The sequence below is a fragment of the Cupressus sempervirens genome, chromosome 9 (genome assembly GCF_028749045.1).
Source record: "Cupressus sempervirens isolate cs-2001-9-10 chromosome 9, ASM2874904v1, whole genome shotgun sequence".
Classification (NCBI taxonomy): domain Eukaryota; kingdom Viridiplantae; phylum Streptophyta; class Pinopsida; order Cupressales; family Cupressaceae; genus Cupressus; species Cupressus sempervirens.
Window position 1 is genome coordinate 543,010,860 of NC_143126.1, and position 18,905 is coordinate 543,029,764.

The 18,905-nt window shown below is 32.2% G+C and overlaps 1 pseudogene; it reads right to left on the minus strand.

Moving 5' to 3' along the window:
• LOC149539783 (carotenoid 9,10(9',10')-cleavage dioxygenase-like) overlaps positions 1-17,936 on the minus strand; it is a 65,291-nt pseudogene extending 47,355 nt beyond the window's left edge.
• Positions 17,937-18,905: the final 969 nt, after the last annotated feature.

The following is an 18,905-nucleotide window of genomic DNA, read 5'->3' on the forward strand; positions in this document are numbered from 1 at the left end:
TAATCAATAACATAATTCAAGATATTTAAGGGAATCTAAAGAATATTCTCTGTTCAAGGGGGGATTTATTTTCTCTCCCCCATACAAAATCTAGAGAGCATATATTTTCTTTGGGGAGTTTTTTTTTTGTCCATTTTGTTTCTAAGTGTTTAGGATGTTTAAATTTATTTAAATAGCCAAGGGGGATATTTTTTAAAAATTTGAATTATAGAAGACAGTTTAAATCTTTTGTTAATACAATAACACAAGATTTTTTTATTTTTTTATTTTTCCAAACAAATATGAAAATGCAAGAGGAGGTTTAATTCATGTAGCTTTAAATGTCCACACTTTTCATGGACCCATTGTTGCCCAAGTGTTACAAAACCTGGGCTCTGATACCAAAATGTCATGCCCGAAAATACAGAGAGCAAAAACACACCAACAACTTTTTAATTTTATATTTTAAAGTGATAAACGGATTATATGTAATACATAAGTATTCAAATGGAATTACTTAACTTCCTCACACTCATGAGAATTTACAAAATTTTAGTACAAATCAAATGTGAATTTTCTTAACATGTTTTAATCTTAAATTGTATAACAGTATATCATCATTCTATCAATTAAATCTAGATTAAGTGAATATGATTATCAAACATGAGAATGCCGCACTGAGGTAGAAATGTCATCACATCTAATATCAAATAAACGTATGCAAAATTGAAATACGAAAAAATCCCATATGCAAACAACATTACTCAATTTATTTTTCTCTTCTATTAATCAACCTGGTTCAAGGCTCCATCGGGAAAGAACCAGTAAGAAAACTCGACATCCTTGCCTCTTCCACAAGAGTTTAAATACATTCTTACATAATATTACAATACAATATGAATTCTCTTCTTGGCCCTTAACAAGTTATCCTTTTCAATATCTTCAATACATCACGGTGATCATGGAGAAGACAAAAACTAACCTGAAAACAAATCAAACATATCATAAAGAACAAATCAAGCATACATTCCCATCCCGATTTGCACAATTGGTTCAACATTCAACCAGACTAGGGAGAAGGTGGATTTTCCCAATAGGAGACATCGACCACAATACCATAACATAGCCCTTTTGTGAGGCCTCGCCCCGACCCATTGTAGCATAGCGATGCATTACTATTATTTTTTGATTTCACGACTCGAGATGTCGAGACATTATCTAATTATTAGAACATATTTTATTATTTCATGTTGTGTGATGTTATTTTCAGATATATTTGATGATTGTCATTTAATGTTTCATGTATATGTATGTTGATGAACTTGGTAAATGTAGGATTGAGACTTTGATTTAAGATATTTTAAATGATTGAGAATTAAGTAGGATAAAGAAACCCTTGTTGATGTGTGTTTTAATTTATGTAAATTTTTGATACTTATACATTTATGTACATGTGATTTTATGGGACTACTGATGTGTGCAATGAGTGTGCAGATATTTAGCCGAGAAACCCTACGGAGGAACAAAACTGATCTCTATGTGCTAAATTTGAAAACCTTGTTGTTCGTAATTCACGTATTTGTATTGTGAGATGTATGTATGCATCTTCTTTGTTCAGTGAATGTTAATGTTCGTAATTATGTTCTTTCAGTGTCGCTTGACACTCGTAAAATGGTTATCTGCTTCAGTGGTTGTTTAGGGTTAATTTTTTAACCTTTGGACCAAGTTGGTTTAAGTTAGTGTTAGTTTTCTATTAGGATCTTAATCAAAGTTAGTCATCCCTTAATCCGGATTAGTGCTTAATTTGCAAGTTAGAGTAGTTAGATGGACCTATTTTATTCCTAGATTTTATTTGACTCTAAACCTCTTTCCTAAGGCTTTAAAACTTGTTATTATTCTAACCAAAGGGTATGGGTATGGGTTAGGGGTCTTTTCCAACCCCTAAGCCCCTTTTTTTGACTTTTGAGGTCACTCAAAAAGTCCCTTTTTGCCTTTGTGCGAAAATTGATCATGGTTATCTTGAGTTACCTCACCTCATCTCCACTTAAGGTTTAACCATGGTGTAGTTTGAGTTAGGAGTTTCTAGATTTGTTAGTAGGTGGAGATAGTTATTGCTCCTTTTGGGTGGTTGAGTTGGAGGCTTATTTAGAGGCCTTCGTTGGACTAGTTGGTTGTTACCCAATCTCTACATTTAGAGAAGATTTCTTGAAGCTTGAAGGAAAGAAAGGGATACTCTACTCAAACTTGTTCATTGCCATCACCTCTTTGGGAAGGTAGGAAATTCTCATCTCCCTTATTCAGTTTTTATGTTTGGTTTCATGTTCATGTTACCTTGTTGTTGTTTCACTGTTGTATGGTTGTGGGTATGTGGGAAGATTTGAAAACCATGTCATTTTGGTTGTTTTCCTTTCTTGTTTATGTTTGCAATTTTGAGTTTTCCTTACATGGGTGTTTTGGTATTACTCACCCTTGGAGAGGGCAGAAGTGACCAATTTTGGGAAAGGTCTGTTTAGTTGGACTCCAACTAGTGTAGAGTCTCTTCTCAGGATGAGAAGAGGGAGAAAGGGTAGGGTGTTATAGGCCCCTACCCATCAGCACAAACTTGGTATGATTATGGCATGGTTAAATGGAAGAACGAAAGTTATTGGTTATTAGCCCCGATTGGGCATCTGAATTGGTGTTGTGCTTGACTTCTCCTGTTGGAAGAATCCACCTTTCCCTAGTCTTGATTCATTGTGAATCCTATTGTGTAAACCATGTATGATTATGCATGTTTGATTTTCTTTTGGTTCTGCTTGGTTGTCACCCGATCAGATATGGGTTTCCTCCATGGTCCTTGAAATGAGATTCAGAAAACAGTACAAACTCCTTGATTATGATCATGAAGAAAATTTGATATAATTGTTGAAATTTGGGATTGAGATCCTATTGTAATTTGTATTTTAAACTTTATTGTAAATGGAAACGAAGCCGGGTTTTCTTCTTGATTCTTTCCCGGCTGAACCTTTGAATCAGGTTTGCCAATAAAATTGGTGTTGAGCATATTTGGTTATCATGTGATTTAAATTGTGTATTAAATTTAATATGGTTGCACATTAAAAAAAAAAAAAAAGAATAACGGATAATGTTATGAATTGTGATATTTCAAGTTTTTAAATTGTTAGGGAAGAACAATTTGATAGAATGAATTTTCAAGTTGATGTATAAGTATCAGATGAATCAGGATTCCTACCTTGAGAACTCAATTATCTCTTCTTTGTTAAATTTCCTTATGAACGAATCAATTGGACCAAGAGATCTTGTATCTCCTTAAATTTTTAAAGCATAAATCAGTTAGTTATCTTTAACCTTTCCATGGATTGCTTATCGACTGCATTAAGTTTTATGTTGGTTGTTATATGAATTATCATCCTAAACTATACTTAGTCCATTGAGTAACTCACACTATCATTGTAATATCTTATCATGAGTAACTTAGACTATTGGAGTAGGAAACCAAATAGGAAGGAATTGATGATGTTAAATTTGACAAAATTCCAAGCTTTCATATATGTTGAAAATGAAAACTATGATCATGCATGCAGTTTCACTTTTTATGATTGATAGATCCAAATGATAAAGTATTGCATTATTGAATGAAACGAATAATTCAAACTCTTGATAGGTTATGGTTGTATCAAGTCATTATAGATTTTCCTATAAAGGAAATTAATGACATATTTAGTCCTTGAATCAATCTATTTTAGAGGTGATAGAAATTGTATTGAATCCTACCTTAATCATCTAGTAGATTTAAGAGATGCTCTATTAGTTTTGTAAGCCATAAGAAATTTTAAGAATTAACTTGGGATAATGTTTGCAACATGTTAGCTCTTCAAATTTTGATCCAAGTTAAAGAGGATTAAATCTACTTTTCATACCATCCCTAAGAAATTTTTTTTCCAAAACACCCACCTACAGGATGCTGGAAATTGTATGGAGAAATAATTTATTCTCTTGTTGAACAGAGAATATTCCATTTTGATCCTTTATTTCAAATTTAATTAATAATCAATAAATTAATTATGAATAACCAAAGTAACTTATTATGGTATTTAATATCCTAAATATCTAATTTGCAACCATAAAACTTTATTACATAAATGCCTTACCTCCTTCTTTAATGTCAGTATGGAGGGAGGAATACAGTAATGTTTTAAATTTATATGTAAGTCTAAGTCATCATAAATGATGACATCACCCCCCCATCCCCTCATCTCGCCTTGGGCCAAGTGTCCTGGAAAAATGCTAGTTCACATTTCCTTTGGGCTTGGAATGCATTAGTTTAAACTTATTCTTTTTTACCCCCCTTGTTTATCGCCTACCTTGGAGGCTCATCCTTGCTTGGATAGGATGGTGTACCACTGACGCAGGTCAGTGAGCTTGGGTAGTGCACTCAGCGTTTGGTAAGAGCGCAAGCCTTGGGTAGAGGGGGTAAGGGGTGACGTGGCAGCTGGGGGGGGGGGGGGGGGGGTTTGGTAGGGTTAGTAGGGTTGAGGGCAAGGGAGTTAGTAGGTTAGAGTTAGCTGTGTTAGGTGTAGGTTAGTTTGTTTAATTAATTTAGTTGGAGTTTTATTAAATTTTTTAAATTATGTTAGAGTGTTAAGAGTTTAGTTAAGTTGTAGTTAGATTAAGATATAGTGTTTAGTTAGCTTGTAAGTTAAATTAGTTAGTTTTTAAACTTTAAGTTTAGTTTTAGATTTAGTTAGTTATTTATTTATGTAATTTTAGTTCTTTATTAATATTTTTCTAATAGTTAGTTTAAATTATTATCTAAATTGTTAAGTAATAAGTTGTGTTAGTTTAGGTTAGATGTTGTGTTATTTTAAAGTTAGTAGAAAATTAATTAGCTTACTAGTATATTGTTTAATATAATAAAGTTTAGATTTTAATTAGTTGGTAGTGTTTCTTTTTATATATGCATTCGTAATTTAATGATTATGTAGCTAAGTGTTAATCGATTAAGTTTTAAATCTGTTTAGTAAAGTAGCTTAATTTAAGGGTCATTGGTTAATTAAAACAAGTTTTTTTTAGTAGAATTTAATTGCTTAGATATTTGACCCAACAATCTCGTAGTCATCTACACTTTTAATTTAAACAATTTTAGCTATTATGTTGTATAGACACGTAAGAACATAAGTTACCATTATCAATCTTAGAACAATGTTTTAATATCTTTTCGATATAATCGTCCTCATGTTTATAATCTTAGGATGTAATGTAAAGAACTTGTACTAAAACTTCTATCTCAATCATTTCAAACTTAGAGCATGTTTAATTATTAGTTATTATTCAAAAAAAAAAAATTTGTGTGTGTGTTTTGCCCTCGTAGTCTGGGCATGACACCTTTCGAGGCTAAAATCTCAAGAACTTTCGTTCTTCCACAAATGCCCTTTCAAGGCCAATATTACAAAGATTTTCATTTCCTTCACTTCTTCAAATTTCACAATTTCAAAACATGGTATGTGATGACAAGTAGGGGCCCATAACACCCTACCCTCTTTCCCTCTTCTCATCATGAGAAGAGACTCTACACTATCAGGGTCCAACTAAAGCCCTTCCCTTGTACATGGCCACTTCTTCCCTATCCAAGGGTGAGTAATGCCAAAACAACCCACAAAATCTCTTTGAAAATCAAACAAAAACATGAAGGAAAACCATTGAAGAAATCATTATTCAAACCCTCCCAAACATACCCAACATACATACAAGCATACTAATGAACAACACAATAATGTAAGCATGAAATAAGCATGAAGGATCTAAACAAGGGAGATGAAGAACTCCTACCTTCACAAAGAGGTAATGGTAAATGAACAATTTGAGTAGAGCTTTTCCTTCCTTGCCTTCAATCTTCCAAGACTCCTCTCTAAAAGTAGAGATTGGGTAACCACCAAAACTACTCCAAAAAGGGCCTCTAAATAAGATCCAAACTCAACCACCAAAAAGGGCAATAACTTCCCCCACCCACCTAAAAATCTAGAAGTTTCTAACTCAACCAAACCTAAGGTTAACCTCTAAGTGGATTTGAGGTTATTCAATTCATGGTAACAACTTTCAATTTTCGCACTAAGGAAAAAATAGACTTTTTGGGTGACCTCAAAAGTCAATAAAAAGGGACTGAGGGGGTGGAAAATTCCCCCAACCCATACCCATACCCCTTGGGTATAAATATTTCATGATTTAAGGCCTTAGGAATTGATTTGGGACCCAACAATTGCAAGGAATAATTAGGACCATCTAACAACTCCAAAAATGCAGATTAAGCACTAATCTGGATTAGGGGTAACTAAACTCAATTAAGAAACAAATTAGCAAAAAGATCACTAACTTAGTCTGACTTAGGTCCAAAGGTTACATAGTTAATCCTAGATAGCATGCTGAAATGCATATGCAAATTCACAAGTGTCAAGTGACACTATAAGAACACAATTACAAAACATTAACATTTACTAATCACGAAAAGATACATTCATAGATCTCACAATACAATTAAGATACGAACAACATAGTTTCCATGAATGACACATAGGGATCAATTTTGTTTCTCCGTTAGATTTCCTGACTAATAAATATCTTGCACACTCATTGCACACATTAGTAGCTCAAGAAAATCTCGTGCATATATATATAACTTATCAGGGAAATCACATAACTCAAAACATAATGCTTGAATTAATTAACTATTTAATTCATTTCTACTCACATTTAATCATCAGTAATTACATAATCAATATGACATATAACTTATTTATTAATTTGGATTAAGTACGAGAATAATCATTGTTAGGCATGCATGTACCTAAACATCATAACATCACCAACAGTGAATATTGAACTATCTAAATGCATAAAATCCTACTCATTAAGGTAACACAATCAATAACATCATCATTAAGTGAAACACCTTGTATTATTGTTAGTGCAAATTAATGTTTAAACAGTCGAGATAACATAGTAGTTCTCCAATCTTTAAGTATTAAAGCATGGATGTATCTGTTGATCTCAATTTTCATTAGGACATCTAAAACCTACAACATTACTCCATATCCGTTCAAATCTCCTACAACAAATTTGACAGAGAAATTCATAGTTAATAAGTACATGTGAGGAAGGACCTTACAAGAAGATATTTTAGTTAGTAATATCTCATCCCTAAAATATATTTTATGTTGAATATCAAAATTAGACACATGACACAAAATATGAGCATTCAAATGTTTAAATCAACCAATGAAATCAACCACCTTATCTTTAATAGAACCATGGAAAGGATAAAGGAAACCATTAAAAATTTGGATCATAATATCGAATTTATCATAAAAATTGTTGCATAGTTTTCTATTGAAGGGATGTTCTTTTGTTATCACATTTGCATGCAAGTAGGGTCAATGACTATACCACAAGAATAAACATAATTAACCTTTTCAATAATATAAAGAGGACCATCACATTATCTAAACATCTCTCTAGGGTCAAAGGTAATGCAAAACTCAACTTCCACTGTGGGTTTAGGTTTATTTTGATCAATGAGAGTGAATAGTCATTTTCTTTAGCAAATATATAAAGTTTCACCACCAACTTCAATATGAAATGTAATAGAACCATGGAAAGGATAAAGGAAACCATTAATAATTTAGATCATAATATCAAATTTATCATAGCAATTGTGGCAGAGTTGCATGTTGAAAAGATGTTCTTTAGTCATCATATCTGCATGTAAGTAGGGTCAATGAGGATACCAAAATAATAAACATCATTAACCTTTGCAATTATATAAGATGGACCATCACATGATTTAATCATCCCACTAGTATCAAAGGTAATGTAAAAATAAAGTTCCACTTTGGGTTTAGGTTTGGTTTGATCAATGAGGTTGAAAATGTCATTGTATTTAGCACACTTATATTCATAGTGAAAAACATGAGTGGAAGAAGAAGGAAATTACTAAGTAGAATAAAAATTATTGGTTGACTAGGAAGATAAGGAATCAATATATATTTACAAGTTTTTGTTGGGAGGTATTACATTTTTTTTTCCTTTCATCACCTTAGGATGTTGTGGCCACTTGTTCATCAACATGGTTTGATGAATTATTTATTGTGATGAATCTATTAGGTTTTTAAAACTTTTAATAGAATTGAAATGCAATGTCACTCTCATCAACTAGATCAATTGGATAGGTGTTCTCAAATTGTTTCACTTGAAACTAATAATTACAAAGAACTACACACAATTGAGTAAAAGAAGAGATTCAGAAAGTAATATCTCACCCCTAAGATATTTTTGTAAATAGAAATGAAATTATGTTGAATATCAACATCATACATGGGATAGGAATTATGAGCATTCAAATGTTTAAATCTACCTATGAAATCAACCACCTTATCTTTAACACCTTAGAATACATTAAATCTCTCATAGAGATATTAAGACTAATACTTTTTTTAACTATCAAATGAAATCATTAGTAACTTTTTGAAATGCATTAATAGAATACGAAGGCAAAAAAATCCATTTAAAGGCTTCATCTTGAAAGGTTCTTCTAAAGAGTTTAGCCATGAAAATCTAATCATGAGAGAAATCACTAAATAATATTAGTGATGTATAAGGAAAAAGGACTAACAATGTCACTTGAAATCTTAATACCCATTCAACACTTGGATGATTCTAAGCATATTGGGTTATCTTTCCTTCATAGTTTATAATAAGAGATAGTATCCATCCTGCATAATCATTTTCTTATTGTACATTTTGGTGAAGTTAATTTTTAACATTTCCACTTTCAATTTGGTGTTTAGGTCTAATTGGTATGCATTTTTTGTTGCATTTTATTCATTAAGTTTGATTGCTAGTCTTAATTTTTCATTCATTAGGGAAAAAGACATTAAAAAGTACATTGCTATCCCTTATTTCATAGATATAGTTCATTAAAGCATTGCATTTCCATGTTAAAATAATTAAAATATTAATTTTCATGTGTTGTTACATATGAGTTTAAATTAGTTCATTTTAGGACTTGTACAATAGCTTATTGCATTACAAAATGTCATATCTCATTTTACAAATTTGTCTTTGATTGTCCCTTTTGGAGTGATGAATTTGATATATTAGATGATTCCCTTGATTTTATCTCTATTAAGTCTTCCTTCTTGCCTCATAAACCATCCTTTTCCAAAAATTTCTTAATATGATACAAGGATTCAAGATCTATAATCTCTTTTATCATACTATCATTGATTCCTCTCCCAAAGTTACTCTCCCTCATGAGAATATATCGATTCAAGAAGATACTTTTAACACTTCTCTCATATATCTCCCCATTTGGGATGAACCATTGGATAAAAATGTTAATTATTCTCTTAATTCATGTTATTACCTCATGAGATTTCATTTGTGAAAGATTATTATTTTGTGGTGGAAGAGGGTGATATGATTAATAATTCGCTTAATGACACTTTCCCTCATATCCATTTCAATACTCTTCCATCTAGAAATGACATAGTAATGAGTGATTATTTTCCCTCTCCCAAAGTCTTTAATATTCATGAACATACTTGGGAATAAGAGGATAATATTCATAATTCCCTCCCTTTCAAATGAAATATTAGGACATAAGGATCTCGATCAAGTCAACACCATTCATGTATAATTCCAATCTACTCCTTCAATGCTTTCTCTAATAGAAACAAGTGTGTCATTAAATATTCAAGATGGTGATTGAAGAAGATTAGAATTTACACCCACCCTTCATAGAAAAAATCTATTACTTTCACACATGTATATATTAATATATCCAAGGTCCTAGAATAGTAAGAGCAAGGTGAATCAATAATCACCAAATTTAAGCAGTTGACAATTTAAACTACCACTTATAAAAAATGATTAACTAAAATTGAACTTATCATCAAATCATTCATTCATACATGCATGTTAACTTGTGAAACTTAATCATAAATAACACACAATACATCTATACAAATAACACAATAATGTCTAGTGAAGAATAAACTTTTTTAGTAGTGACTTGGTTAAGGGATTTTCCTATATCCCTAGTAGGATCCTTACCATGTTATGAGTAACCTTATTGGAGGATTTCTTAATCAAATTAATAAGTCACATAACTAAAATAATTAACTTCAAGTCATGCTAAATTTATTTCTCTCCCTATTAAAAGTGGCCTTTTTAGAGGATTTTAACTTGCCAACTAGTTAGGATTAACCAAGTGAAATGTCCTAGGAATAGAACTTCACATTTGCTTCTAAAAATACGTTTTAGTTCATCATCTACTTTCCCTTGCAATCATTCATCTATCTACTTGAATTCACACATCTAATTGATCATTTCTCCTTTAACTAAACCCTCTTACAAAATAACTACATGGCATATACATATACTTTTCATCATTAAGTGAACTCAACTATAAACATGTTACTCATGTAAATCCAAGAATGTGACCAAAATGTGTTATACAACTCTAATCCATCATTATTTTCACCACATGATCAGTATCTTCCATTGCACATCAATATAACATCACTTAAGTGTCCTTTTCACTTTTTCCAACAAACAAACATAGTTCCAAGAAATTTCATCACATTCTTCAATGTGTAATAGATCATTCAAAGTATTTCCCTACATGTTACTAGTTCACTATCAAAGTTAAATAGTGAACATGTTCTTTTTCTTCCCAAAATTTGTTTAATCAATCCAAAACATGACTTCTTGTAAACCAAATCATCCAAAATTCTAAAATTGATGGACCAACATAGTAGCCTTCATAAATCATGAGTTTCATCACTTAAAACTACACAAATTTGGTAAACTAATAAAACCATTCAGTGACTATCCTGAACTAACTAACTCGATAAAACTATTCCACTTCAAACAAATTATTAATCACTCAATACTTATGTGAATTAAATAAAATTACAAAAGTAAAAACTAGAGACATATATAAGTCTCCATATTAATCATGTGCACTAACTCATATTACAAATCAACTACACACTTGATTTTTTTTATATATAGTAAGTTAAGCTAAACTTGATAAATAGGTGATCATACATTATCAAGTTGAAATAAATGACAACAAAATAATTAATTTAATCATCACCAAACATGTTCTTCAAGATATCATACAATCCCCTAAAAAATCTTGAAGATATTTCCATTAGTTATGCCAACAATCTTTCCCTTTGGATTCGATCTCAACACCAAACAATACCAACAATAATAACTGATATAATATTGACTGAATGTTCCTTGACATGTTTTGTTATGTTCTTGACATTACTCCCCTAGAATTTCTCTCATTAGGAATATGATCTCCTTGATCATCAGTTATTCTCCCTTTTTCCTTCCTATATAGTTTCTTTTGTCATTGTCTTTCAGTCTATGTACTTCTATTAACTTTCATTCCTTATTGTCTTCTACACTTATCCGTGTTGTTGTTATTTCTAATCTTATCCCCCTTTGACAATATTGCTAAAGATTCTTCACTCACTTTTCAGTCTACCTTTATACTTTTAATCTCTAATAACTTTCTAATAAAGATACCAACCGTGTACGCATAACTACGAAGTAGCTTTCATCACACCAATCCATAGAAAGTTGATTATGTCTTGTAGATTGATGAAACCATTGCATCTTAATACTAACTTGAAAAGGTAATGTTCTCTAACTTATCTCTCAAATACTCAGAAACATCTTTAGGTAATGGTTTAGTAAATATATCTTCTAGTTTCTCCTTCACTAGTACATTTGGGCTCATTTTTCGACCATTATTGGTCAAAATTTTGACCTAGGTTGGTCAAAATTTGGACCAACCAATTGGTCAAAAATTTTCTCATTGAAATTTTGACCAAATCTATCATGTCCCCAATTTCTGCCCTTCCTTAGTGACAACATTTATAGCAGAGTTGGTCTATTATCTGGTTCCCATAGGCCAACAGAGCGTAGAGGGAACTTACCCAGGGACTTTGAGAGTCATGCATGAGCTTCCCAAGTAGTTTGGAGCAGTAGACAATAGTTTCCTACAATTTAGGAGGGATTCCTAATTTGTAGGGATTGACTAGGAGTTGTCTAGGAGGCATTTGGAGACCTCGACAAACATTTTGGAGGCTTAGAGTGCATCTCCTATTTTTTAGGAGGCATTCCTATTTTTTAGGAGGAACTCCCAATTCAGTGACAGTTCTCTCAGAGGTGCACACAACAGGGGAGTCATTGGGACTCAATTTTGGTTGATTGGGGTTGTCTCCTACTTTTTAGGAGCATCCCTAGATTTTAGGGATGGACTACCAGTTGACACATCTTGTCCGGCATCAGTCATAGACCGGTGATAAGGTCATATTCATGTTTGATTGGTCATTTTGGGCCTTTTGGAACCATTTGGGAAATATTTTAATATATTTAAATATTTCCTAAGTTGGTGATTAAATAAATTAAAATAAGGTTAATAATATAACCATTTTGGAGTAATAAGGGGATTTTGGCTTCAGCTGATTAGGTACACCTATGTGTTATAGCTCGTTGGAAAGGTCTCGAATTATTATACATGATTTTTACTATCTGTAGACTTTTTGGTGCCTTTAGCTATGGAATTTTAATAAAGTAATGTTTTTCCTATAGCATGGACGACTTTAATTGGGAAAATGTTATTTTATTATATTTTATTTAAAGGGAAAAGTGTAATTTCCCTTTAGGGTTCGATTTATAGTTGGAAGGGGATATAAGGAGATGGAGACCTAATTTCTTATTATCTTTTGCATATTGAAAAACTTGTTTTTGTGAATTGGCTCTAAGAGAGCAATTCTTCATCTAGGACGCAAACCCAAAGTTTTGGATTGGCTGGGACATAGCCCTCAGCAGTTATTGGCATTGGATTCTTCAGATAGTGTGTGTTGCTATCAGGGATAGAGTACGCCATTCTTTATTGTGGATTCAAGTTGCAGATTTATGGTTTCAGCGTTGCAGATTGATTCTTTCAGCTAGGACATGATTCCTTGCAGTCTTAGGGCCACCATTTGCAACAGTTTGGCATCATTGTTGGATGTAAGCTCCTTGGAACTGCATTGGATTTATTATTTGGCTTTATAAATCAAAAATTTGCCTGGTACGATTTATAGCAATTCTGATTTGGCTCTATGCTCTTATTTATTTTCAGTCTCCTCTCATGTTTATTGTTCATTATTCATTACTATTATGAAAAATATCAAAAAACACAAAATAAAAACAAAACCTTCTGCAACTTCTGTCTATTCTCAAAGACCATCAAAGAAATCACAGAAAGATATAGTTTATTAATTTAAAAACTATAGCAGATCAGCAAGGGCATCCATCAGGGATCTTTCAAAATCACTAGCTGGTCAAAATTTTGACCAATACGTTGGTCAAAAACTTTCAAAATTGTTGGCACAATTTCTACCAAGCATTGGTCAAAATTTTGACCAATGCTAGTAGAAAATTGCACATCATTGGTCAAAATTTTGACCAATACTTGGTGGAAAACTACCAAGCATTGGTCAAAAGTTTGACCAAAGCTTGGTACAAAACCCCCAAGCATTGGTCAAAATTTTGAACAATGCTTGGTTGAAATTTTTTTGAGGCATTCCATAAAATAGTTCACATGCCTTGCCTATGATTTGATATGTTGCATGCATCCTACCTCTCTCATCTGGTTGATGAATTATAGAGAGTGATTTGAAATGATGATGCTAAAAAACACACACAATCAAATCCAAAACAAACTTGCATTACAAATGGATTGTGGAAATTTGATATTGTTAATTTTACATGCATGTCTATTGAGACAATCACAACTTAAACATATATATAATAGATTATAATAGATTTTGATCTATTATATATATATAGATCAAAATCTATTATAATCTATTATATATATGTTCAAGTTGTGATTGTCTTGGTAGATATGCATGCAAAATGTTAAATCATAGGTAAGGCATGTGAACCATTGTATAGAATGCCTCAAAGAAATGTCATAAACTATATATAGAATTCACTCTAATTATAGTCATAAACTATATTTCCACAGTCAAAATAAATAGAATAAATGCATCATGTGAATTATGAATAGAAAAGGAAATGAATATGGGTGATAGGGAAGAGAATTCAATAATAGAGGCTCTTAACTTTAGTTATAGTCATGATATGGGTGATGCACAATTGCCTCCTGGATTCACGCTCCATCCCACTGATGAAGAGCTCATAACACATTATCTCATTAGAAAGGTTTTAGACAGCAATTTCATACGAAGGGCCATTGCTGAAGTGGACCTCAACAATTGTGAGCCTCAGGAAGGGTTCAATATGTGTATAATCCCACACACCCATTTGATCTTGAATGATGATATGTACTGAATGTTGAGTGTCTATGCTGAGTGCTCAAAAACCATCCATTTCATGCCTTCATCTATACACAATGTATTTCTAGTTTCTTTCTAGTCGCATGCCCATTTCATTTCATATGATCATCTAAAAATTATGTCACTCTAAGCTCTCAACTATTTCCTCTTGATTGATCATCTCATAATTGCTGATTTCTCTAACATAATCAGTTTTTCCCTGACATGTCACCTACTAATATAGTGATTAATAGTAAATACTATGATTTATCCCGATCCTAGTTTCAGTATTGGCTATGGTATTGTTATTATTCTAAGCCATTTTGTTAAAGACTATACCTCTCGAAATAGTGGCATGTACTAGACTACCTATTCATCATGTATTTGAGAGACAATAGCCTTCACATAAATATAAGTTTCTTCTTATCATCTCTAGAGAAAAATATAAGACAACTTAGGACTCAAAAAAACTAAGTGTAAGCTAGAACCATACCCAGTGTTCTCATCATGAACAAAACAAATCAAGTAACCATCCTCCTCCTTCAGATCTAACCCAGAATCTCTATTTATAAATATTGGCTCAGAACCAAATCTTCTAGGTCCAAAGTCAAAAACCCCTAGCACATTGCCTCCAACTTCAATCTAAAACATTCTCACCTCAAGTTTTTCTTGAAGATCAAACTTTATGAGTTCCTTGACCTTAGCTACTAAATCTAGTGTAGTACCATACACATAATGTTGTTTTCTAAATGCATTTTCAATCATAAAGTAGAATTAGATATTTTCGAATCAACCTTGTATCCAAGGCAATAAGATCGACCAGAAATGGAGACAAAATCAAAGATGTAGTGTTCTATGAAGAGGGTATGTATCAGTATAATCACTTAGAATTGTCTTACCTGCCAATATACTTTTCATTAATCCTTGGAAAATCTACTGTAGACTCCGACAGTTTCTTTTGTGAAGCCTTCCCACTTGTTAAATTGAAATGCATCTCATATCTGATCACCAAAGTAAAAAAAATAATACCTGATGACTCATCCTTTATTTATGCATGGGTTAGTAACTAAAGCACAAAGAACTAGTTAAGTTGAATGGTTCACATAAAATTCATTTTGGAATTTTTAAATTTTTTCTTTGATGGTTCCACCAACTAGTTCTAGGTCCAAGTCAACCAATTGACAAGTGTAAGGACAACTTCATCGCCCTCCTCCCATGCATTGGCTAATATTTGGTAGACAGTGCCCAACAGAAAAGATATATAAGACTCCTAAGAGATATCTAAGATTGTTTTCAAAGTGATTGACTAGCCTATGTAGGATACTCATAAAACTAACAATAGTAATACAAACTTATCATGTACTAGTTGTAAAAGAGAAAAATGTAAGTTGATTAAATATAACATTAAAAAATGTGAGGAAAAATGAGTCTTGAAGGAAACTTAAGGAAAAAAGTCTATAAGTTATCAAGACAATAGTAAAATATTATGCTTGTGTCTTAACATTACCATTATGAAAGATGTAGCAGTTTGGTAGCTCAAACCATCTCATCTAAATATCATTTTTGGCATATCAAGGCAGTATACCAAAATGTGCTTTCATTGTAGTATCATAAGAAATAATGAATTTTCCATCCTTCACCATATCCTAAGATAGTAGCAAGTAAAATTGAGCAATTTGATTTATTTTGGAGAGATGTATAGACAACCTCTATCCTATATTTTCTTTATGAAGAAGAAAAAGGATCTAAAGTTCTAAGGCTTTAGATACATTATTCATACAGCTGAATTATTTGAGTTTAGATAGTTTCCAATAACTTCTCCATACTCTTCAAATAGAAAGGCAATGATATAAGACTACTCTAAAATAAAAATACATTTCGGGCAAAATAGAGAGTAAGATCAATGAAAATTGCATAGTTATCAGTTATTGCAAAGTCATGCATCATGACAAGCTTTGAAAGCGTTATGGGAATTGGATCAAGCATTATTCTCTCCTTCATGACAACTCGATAAGTAGCATAGGGAGGAGTATGTTGGTAGCCAAATGTAAACATTTCTCCTGCACATAATGGAAAAAGTGATTAGGCACATAAATATATATTTTAAAGCAATCTATAGCTTTCTCAAACATCCTTTATGAGTAATTACATTAACTATAAAATTTGAATGTGTTCTGCTATTGTGATTGGATCAAACTTTGGTTGTGCATTATAGTTATTTGATTCTTCTTTTTTGTTCTAAAATAGGCTGTAGCTTACTTGAACATTCTTAACTGCATTAAGTTTTAACTATCAAAATAGAACTTGTTATGGTACCTATATTTGGATCAATCTTTGGTTGTGCAGTGAATGAATGAGTTAATTTATCATCGTAATCCATCAATCCAAGAGTTTGCAAATCTCCGTCTTCAAAGACTTGAAGAGCATCTGCAAAGGAGAAAATTATAAATAAGTTCAATATAGGATTACTTTTCCTTCCCTAAAACACTAAATAGTTTCTTATCTATTGTATCCTATTGTAAAATGAGAAAAAGAAAAAAAATCAACAGGGTAGCAAATATGCTAACAGACAAGCTATTGATGAAGAATTCCAGTCATGTTAACAGTTTCTTGGTACTTCACTATTAAATTTTTAGGTCACATAGGAACCTATGCATAGGTTTAGTGTGAATGTGTTCGAGTTCAAAGTGCTTTGACTTAATCTATCTTGTACGTCACTGTAGTGATTAAGTGAAATCTTTTATGTAGCCAAATAAGTCTTACATATAATTTTTCACTAGTCAGTTGGCCTAATCTTCAATCTCATCCTTATAAGTGATAAAGATGCTTTTAAGTATAGCTGGTTTTCTAGAATATTTGATTTTTGGTTAAATTAGTATAAAGATAGGAACAAAATAGAAAGATTGTCACATACTGCTATAAATTTCTATGTAGCTGTGAATGGCATCAGTTGTGGAGATTAAGGAATTAAAAATAGATTTCAAGTTGTATCCATATATGCTTTCAAATTTTGAAGATTTCACCATTGTGTGTTTTATGCGTTGTTATATGGTAATAAGACATAGCACTAGGTATTAAAATTTTATTCAGTCACTTTTATTATATTCAAAGGATCACCAAATCAAATAGGTTCTATTCCCTGGCTTAACCAATCAAAAATATTGTAATGACAGAGGAAAGAAAGAGAAAGTATTACAAGGCTTATCTGCCTTTGAAAGTGCAAGTAGCTTCCCATGATGATATATAAGTGTTGTGTTGGCTGCATAGTATGAAAAACTTAGATTAGTCGAGTAAAGAAATATATAGAAGAGCCAAGATTGCAGATGCCAAAATATCATCTCTTACCAACATTACAAATTTCTCTCCAACAGGAAATATATAACTAATTACGCATTTATAAAATATTAAAAGAAAGAATATCACCATGCATTAAGCAAATGCCACCCACAACATGGTTCCTAAGTTAAAGAACTTGCCTGTTCCACCTCCATATGACATGTCCAAGACACCAAATTTTGTACGTAACACATGTATTTGGACCTTAAAAATCCAAATATTCCTTTAAGATCTCCAACCTATAGATTAAATGCAGACTAATCATTATAAATATTTTCTTCAAACAAAATCTTTCTACTTTGACAATACTTTGTTCACCTTGACTTTGGTGAGAGAAGGTAGAAGTTAGATGGGGGTTAGGAATGAAGGATAGAGAAACTTTTTTTGGTGGTAGCATGCACTTTGATGGAATATAGTAGCCACAACAGCCTCAAAGGTTATCACTAAATGATAATTGATGGAATTTCTCAAGTGGGAATTCTATCTCATGAGCGTTGAAGGCGAGCATGTCTAGAATGTTTCAAAATGAAGTGCACCATAGTTTAGAAGGTAGGATAAATGTTTTTCTGCCTCCTACCACAGGCTCTAATAGAATACCATTAGGTGGGTGGCAAAAAGAGGTCACTCTCACAGGGTCAAACCAATAAAAAAGTGCATAAAATTGCAAACACCACCCCAACGGGAGAAAGTATTTAAAGAAATACATATTATAAATGACATGCATTGATGGAAGCATATCAGGAGTATTGTGAACCATCTCAAGTGCTTCGATATTGGTTTCTCCTACATGGCCTCATCCAATCTTTTTTCTATTTCTCCCTCCACATTATTTCATATAGCTTTTGAGCTAAAGAGTTCAATGGTGGTATAGCCAATATAGTAGTAAGATGTTATCATCCCCAAGTTCAAAGGAGAAAGATACATATCATCTTCTATGGCAACACATTTTCTTGATTCCAAATCACTCAAAGTACTCTCTATAAGCTTAGAAAGGTGGTCTGACAAATGCCTATGGCTAACACCTTGAAGATTATAGTAATTTGGATTTTGTGTGTCTTTGGTAGAAGAATGTCCAAGTAAGATAGTTTAAAACATCATCCTTACTTTCAATGGTACCCACGACAACTTTAGCATTGATATGATCATAGAGAAATTGATCTAGATGACTCTCCATGGGAAATGGCT